This window comes from Engystomops pustulosus, chromosome 10 (genome assembly GCF_040894005.1).
Source record: "Engystomops pustulosus chromosome 10, aEngPut4.maternal, whole genome shotgun sequence".
NCBI classification, from domain to species: domain Eukaryota; kingdom Metazoa; phylum Chordata; class Amphibia; order Anura; family Leptodactylidae; genus Engystomops; species Engystomops pustulosus.
Window position 1 is genome coordinate 90,868,949 of NC_092420.1, and position 8,175 is coordinate 90,877,123.

Below are 8,175 nucleotides of genomic sequence, written 5' to 3' on the forward strand. Positions count from 1 at the left end.
TATATTCTTGTACATAGGGGGCAGTATTATAGTAGTTATATTCTTGTACATAGGGGGCAGTATTATAGTAGTTATATTCTTGTACATAGGGGGCAGTATTATAGTAGTTATATTCTTGTACATAGGGGGAAGTATTATAGTAGTTATATTCTTGTACATAGGAGGCAGTATTATAGTAGCTATATTCCTGTACATAGGGGGCAGTATTATAGTAGTTATATTCTTGTACATAGGGGGTAGTATTATAGTAGTAATATTCTTGTACATAGGGGGCAGTATTATAGTAGTTATATTCCTGTACATAGGGGGCAATTTTTATTAGTAAAAAACAAACATAAATACAGAAATACTTTTTCCATCAAAATAAATCATAGATCATTCAGTATAAATCATACATGTTCATAAAATAAAATGTATACTAAATGTAACTTAAGAGTCCATATTAGCTGAAAGGGAAACAAAGAAAAAAAAAAAAAAAAAAAAAACTGAAAAAAAACAAACAAATGCTTCCACATTATATAATCAGACAGATTTCAGCCTAGATGGATGTTCCTCCAGAGTCTTACATTCTCCCCCTTTTTCCTGACCTCTAGTGACCGGATCCACCTGAGCTCGGACATGATGAGGCTTATGGCTTTATGATGGTGGAATGGCTCGCTATGTATGGACACTCTGGTTCTCATGTGCCAGTGATAGTATTTGATGACCTGGATCACTATGTACATGGTCTCCTGGTTGATGTTATGTACATTAGATCTTATACCATAAAGGATCTCTGGGTACCTGAGGGACTGCAGTGATGGGATTCTTATCTTGGTGGATATTTCACGCCAGATGTTCCGTCCACCCCAGCACTCAGATATAAAGTGGACCATTGTCTCCTCCTGCTGACACCCGAGGGGACACATACGATCTGCCACACTAAGGAACTTTAGATTTCCCCTGACAAAGAGCTTTCCCTGTAATGAGAGCCAGGCGATGTCACAGAACTTGGGGGGCAGCCTCCGACCATTCAAGAACCTCAGACTGTCCTTTAGGATGGTGGTTGGACAATCCGGAAGTGCCAGCTGCAGAAAGTAGAAAGTCCTACAGACTCTGGAGTAGAGATCTTTCCTGGTCTTAGTTTCTATGAAAGACTTTTCTATCCCCCATTTCCTTAAACACCGTATCCCATACTCCAGATACTGGGGGAGGAAGCCAGGAGTCCATCGGCCCCTCTTGAGACTGCCGCCTCGCATCCAGGATTCTGCAAAAGGCAATATCCAGTCCCTGACACTACTTACCCACAGGAGACCATTATTTGAGTCCAAGCTTCCAAAATTAACTTTCAGAAACATGGAGTCAAAAAATACCCTTGGATTTAACATATCCAGCCCACCCTCTCTCCTCTGCAGGTAGGTGATCCCTCTTTTTACTGGGTTCAGCCTGTTCCCCCATAAAAGCTGGAAGAACAGGCTAAAGAGCCTAGCGGAGAAAGATTCTGGCAAAGGAAAGACGACAGAGACGTAGAGGAAGACAGGGACCAGGTAAGTCTTCATCAGAGTAACCCTTTCTCTATAGGTCAGCCTCCAGTTCTTCCATCGCTGAACCTTTACATTTCCGGCTTCCAACTTCTCTTCCCAATTTAGTGTAGAATTATCTTCCCTCCCGAATTTAACCCCAAGGATTTTAATATGGGCGGAGGCCTTGGCGAACTGTGGCAGATCAAAGCCAGGAGCAGTATCCAATGTCCAGAAAGCTTGACTCTTCTCAAGGTTGACCAGAGACCCGGAGGCCTCTGAGTAACTTCTGATGGCTGCAGACAACATCTCCACCTCACGAGGTTCAGATATCACCACAGTCACATCATCCGCGTAGGCAACAACATCCAGGGGCAAGCAACGGGGGACCGGCACCCCCTGAAAATCACACCGCTGCAGTGATCTCAGGAACGGGTCGATAGCAAACACATACAGCAGTGGACTCAGAGGACAACCTTGTCGCACCCCTGCCTCTACCCTAAAAGTGTCCCCCTGCCAACCATTGATCAGAGGAAAGCTCTTCGCCTCTCTATACAAAGTTCTCAGCCAATCTATAAATTGTCCCGGAATACCGTACTTTGATAAAGTGGCCCACAGATAATCATGATCAACCCTGTCAAAGGCTTTAGCCTGGTCCAGACCTACAACATATCTCCCACACCTCAGAGCTTTACATCTCTCAAACATCTCCCTTATCGAGATGACTGCTCCAGAGATGTTCCGCCCTCTTACTGTGCCGTACTGAGAGCCTGCCAACAGTGCCGGGGACAAACAGACTAATCTAGAGAAGAGGATTTTTGCCAAAATCTTCCTGTCGACATTCAAGAGGGCGATCGGCCTCCAGTTCTTGATGTCACTAGGCTCTTTCCCTTTGGACAGCAGAATCAGCGATGAGACCCTCATGGATGGAGGCATCAGGTGATTTTCTAGACAATTTCTATAAACATCCATGAGGATTGGAGCCAAGAGGTCTCTGAACTTCTTATAAAATTCTGCTGTAATACCATCAGGACCTGGTGCCTTCTTCAGATTTAACTTATCAATCGACTCTTTTATCTCCTCCACCGTTATTTCTGCTGTTTAAAGGAGAAAAGTCCAATTCTCTAGTGTCAGGGCCTGGAGTTGCCTCCAAGAATTGGGCCACTTTTTCCTTATCCAAAGCCTTCTTCTGAAACAAGTCAGTATAGTACGATCTCACCACCCCCAGGATACCCTCCCGAGACTCTTGTAAAACACCCTGGGAGTCAGTGAGACCTGTGATCAGTTTTTTCTCCACACGCTCCCGGCAATTCTCAAATGGATCAGGTGCCCCTCGGGTGCCATAGTCCCTCTCCACTACCAGGGAGGTGTACCTACTGTACTGATACTGCCTTATCTCAGATTTCAGCCGGTCAATCCTTTGTTGGTCATCCCCACCCGCCGAATAGAGTGACTCCAATTCTTTCCGCAGTCTCAGATACTGGCTGTACTTACTTCTCCCCTTCTTAATTGACAGTCTTTGCAAGAGGGACCGGATCTCCTCCTTGACGTCCTCCCACCAGTCGGCCATGTTGTCATAAAAATCCACTCTTTCCAGTTGATGCTGCAAAAAAGATGAAATGTATTCCTGGACCGAGTTATCATCTAGTAGACTACAATTAAGTCTCCATAGCCCTCTACCAGCCTCAGGATACTTTGTAGCACCCAAACAAAAATATAAGGCCAAGTGATCCGAATATGGGACTGTTCTTTCTGTTCTTTCATTGATGGCTTCAGTAGGACTCACCAGAGCAAGATCTATCCTACTGCTTCGTCCTGCACAGGTGTAAGTAAACTTAGGACTCCTACCACCCTGTACAAAAACATCGGACAGGCCAGCCTGCTGAATTATGCTATTAAGGACCTTACAGTCCCTGGTAAGGGGCCTACTGTTCCTGTCCCTGGTGGTAGTGGTGGCATTAAAGTCCCCGGCCATGATGACTGGAATAGACGTGAATAGATAAGGCTTCACATCATTAAAAAGCTGAGTCCTTTCGGTCACTGTCTGTGGGCCATAGATGTTAATGAGCCGGAGTCTTCTGCCTCTGATGGTGACCTCTAGCAGCAGGCACCGCCCCATCGATACCTCGGTGAGTCTGTGGACGGTGACATCATGGGTGTTAAACAAGATGGAGACTCCGGCATAAGGCTCCACAGCCAGCGACCAAAAGGAAGGACCAGACTGCCAATCTCTCTCCGCCTCTCGCATGAGACCCAAGGTGTTTAAACGGGTCTCCTGTAAGAAAAACACATCGGCATTGAGATATCTTAGATGATCATACACAACATGCCTGGTCCTTCTAGCTCTAATGCTATTCACATTACTGGTGACCACAGTAAGATGGAAGTCTGCCATTAGAAAAAGAAGAAGAAAGAACATCCCCATCATCATAAGTCAGAGTCAGAGTTATCTTCCTGACTACCGGCTTCCATATCCCATACAGACTGAGACTCGGCATTAAGGGGTTTCCTTTTTGTGGGAGGATCCCCCCCTGGGTCGTCATCATACTCCTCCATCATGCGCTTCAATTCTCTCTCTATCTCCTCCTCTCCATCTGACTCGGACAGTACACTGTACCTATTAGTGGTCACAGTAACGTCCGCCTGACTGTACACTTTCATTTTAGAGGGTTTTTGGACAGTGGTCCATGCAGTCTCAGGTTTTCTGGTGCTCCTGTCCTTTTTCCTCTTTTTAACAGCCCTATTATTATCCCCAGTGGTAGGTGCTGGTGCTGGGTCAGGAGAAGGGACAGGCACTGGCTGCTCTGCAGGCTGCTCCAATACCTCCATGTCTCCCTCAGTGTTACCTGTCCCTGGATGGTCCGGGGCAGCACCACTAATATCTGGGGTCTCTGGCACTGTGCACACTGACCCTGATAATAACGCCTCCTCCTCCTGCTCCTCCTCTGGTACATCTGCCCCTTCCATCAGGTCTTCATCGGGGAGGTCCCTACAGATATTATGCCAGGCATCAGGACAGTCCCTATGGGGGTGACCGATCTGACCACAAAGGTTGCATCTGATGGTCTTGCAGTTGGCGCTCACATGGCCCAGGTCCCCGCACAGGGTGCACTTCACTGTGGTGCAGTTACTCGCCACGTGACCTGATCTCCCACACCTAAAGCATAACCTGGGCTGACCAAAATAAAAGCATACACCCTTCTCTCTACCGATAAAGAAGGAGTTGGGGAGGTGATGGGTGATGTTCTGGTTCTGATGTAATCTGACCAGGACCCTCCACCCCCCGGTCCAGATTCCATCCTCATCCCTGGTCTTAGTCATGTCTGACATGAGGGTACAATGTCTCTTGAGCCATATGATGATATCCTGAGGGGGGACAGACTCGTTCCAGAACATGATGGTGACAATCGCTGTATCTAGTTTGGAGATGGGAATAAAACTAAACTTGTTCCACCCCTCAGTATCTCTATAACGGGGTTGTTGAGCCCAGAAACGGTCCAGATTAGACATCAGCTTGAAGCTAATGTCATACCCCTGTCTGTCAGGCAGATTTATTACTGCCAGGATGTCGGCTGGCTGGAAACCCATCTGGGTGCACAACATGTCCCTGACCACGTACCTCCTGTCAGGTAGATCCTCCTTAGCCCCTCTATGCCTAAATCGGACAACATTCCTCCTCTTGAAAGCCTGACCAGTATAGCTGGTATTAGAGGAGAAAAATGGGGAACCCCGACTCCACGCATTACCTGATGACTGACCCCTGTCCTGCTGTGGGGGATGTGTTGGCTGCGGACCATCTGTAGTAGGGGGCTGCTGACCACCCGGAATATGGGGCTCTGCTGTCTGTGGTGTGACTAGTGGGGGGAACTCCTCAGCTGTTGACTGTCCCGCACCCTCCACAACATTGGGGCTCTCTGTGTCACCAGCTGCCCTAGACTGTACCTGGGATGACTCCTCAGCTGGGACATTATCAACCACAGAAACATCAGAAATACCAACAACAGAGACATCAGAAATATCAGACATATCAGCAACATTATCATCATTACTGCAGGACTGCCGATCACAGCCCTGAATGTCCTGCTCACATGTATCCTGCACCTCACAGTCCTGCTCACATGTATCCTGCACCTCACAGTCCTGCTCAGATACACCTTGGGGTACAGATACAGTGTTACCTGCATGCGAGAGTCCAGAGTCCTCCTGCAGTGCGCCGCCTCCTGGGACTTGTGGTGTCTCCTCCACTTCACTGCTGATATCAGGTCTGACTGCTGGGATTTGTAGTACCTCATTAGGGACTGCTGGGACTTGTAGTACCTCATTAGGGACTGCTGGGACTTGTAGTACCTTCCTTGTAGCTGCTGCAGGACTTGGCTGTTGTTGCCTCTTTTTGTAAATTTCTCCCTCCTCAAAAGGCAGTGTAGCTGGCTGCAGAATGGGTCTCACATGGGGCTGTGGGGTCTCACACCTGGATGATGAGGCCTTGTCTCCCTCAAACCTCTGCTGGTTCCTGAAGGTCTCTCCAACTGGTCCCATCTGCTCAATAGTGGCCTCCATCTCCCGCACAGTATCAGAAAGCTGTTTGGCCAGTGAGTCCAGCTTGTTGTTCAGCAGGTTCTGCTTCCCTGGGTTCGCTGCCTTTAGCATATATGTGCAATCTATCTGTTTTTGCAGGTACAGCTTTTGTTTTTTCAAGGCTTGCATCTTTCTCACCAGTGCTGGGATCTGCCCGGCCAGCTGGAGCTCCGGTGATGGCTCTGGGGGCTGCAGTTTGCTGCTGGGGTGTTGTTCCGGCTTGCTCACTGTGATGCTTCCTCTAGGTGCACTACCACCGCTCTTCCCTTGCACCAAACTCTGTGATTTTTGCACAAAGTCCTGAGATTCCTGGAGTTTCACGGTGGATGTCACTGCTCTTGGGGCACAATCTCCTGATGGGTGACTGGGTCCCAGATGTCTTGCAGGTATCACACTGGTCGCACCTTTGGGTCTTTCCTCATGGCCGCCTTGCATCTCCTTCCCAGCCTGCATTCCCCCAGACCTGGTGCGCTCCGCTGGTAACATCACTCGCTGCTTCAGGTTCTCCTGGATTGTTTGCCTCTCCAGCGATGTCCTCCTCTGCCTGCCCGGGGTGGAGGTGGATTGTCCACCTGAGGCCTGGGATGGAGGCTGCTGCACACTCTGCATAGGACTTGCTTTTGGACTTTCCAACGTTTTGCTTTTGCTCACAGGTGATCCCACACTGGCAGCTTGTTTCACCAGGGTCTTGCTTTTTGCTGCATCTTTTTCCACACAGACTCTCTTTACATGACTGCTGACACTTCTTACATTCTCAGAAACTTTGGGATTTTCTTCCCTTTCTTTAGCATGCTGGTTTGCTGGATTAGGCCTTGGAGCCTGGGCCTTGCATGGGGAGCTTCCCCACCCAGGGTGGCCCCGCCCTGGGCTAGCACCAGACATTGAGAGAGATCAGGAGCTCAAACCACGCACAACCTCACCTCTAGGAGGCAGTATTATAGTAGTTATATTCCTGTACATAGGGGGCAGTATTATAGTAGTTATATTCCTGTACATAGGGGGCAGTATTATAGTAGTTATATTCCTGTACATAGGGGGCAGTATTATAGTAGTTATATTCCTGTACATAGGAGGCAGTATTATAGTAGTTATATTCTTGTACATAGGGGGCTGTATTATAGTAGTTATATTCCTGTACATAGGGGGCAGTATTATAGTAGCTATATTCCTGTACATAGGGGGCAGTATTATAGTAGTTATATTCCTGTACATAGGGAGCAGTATTATAGTAGTTATATTCTTGTACATAGGGGGCAGTATTATAGTAGTTATATTCCTGTACATAGGGGGCAGTATTATAGTAGTTATATTCTTGTACATAGGGGGCTGTATTATAGTAGTTATATTCCTGTACATAGGATGCAGTATTATAGTAGCTATATTCCTGTACATAGGGGGCAGTATTATAGTAGTTATATTCCTGTACATAGGGAGCAGTATTATAGTAGTTATATTCTTGTACATAGGGGGCAGTATTATAGTAGTTATATTCCTGTACATAGGGGGTAGTATTATAGTAGTTATGCAACATCCCCCACCGGGGCCTAGCCCTTGCGGTGAGGCCTGGAGTCAGCCGGGGCCCGCTGTACCGGAGTGGCTGGCGGTTGCGGCCTAAGCACGCTATTGTCACGGTGCTTGGTACTGGGGAACCGGAGGGCTGTCCTACAGCCTGGCAGGTCTCCAGCAGGGTGGTGTTGGCAAGAAATGATGAGGGAGAGGCTGCTATAGCGGATCTCCCTGGGGCAACCCCTTAATGTCCCGAGTGTGAGTCTCTGGGTGATGGACAGGGTGCCGGTGATGAAGGCAGCCGTATTAGCAGGGACCAGACGGAGACAGAAGTTGAAGAAAACAACTTACAGTTCTTTATTTGAACCGCAGGAACCGCAGCAAACGTGCCTTTAACAGGTAGGTAGGGTGCCGAGATGTGAGTTGGAGGGAGCCTCAGGAGATAGTTCACCAGCCTGGAAGTAGAGGGCAGGCTGGGAGGCAGCTGTGTCCTGGTAGGAAGCTTCAGCTTGTCCTGTAGGGCTTCAGGTATCACCTTCAAAGGTAAGATGATACCCCTTTTCCTCACTACACTAACTCTAGTCTAATGCTCCAC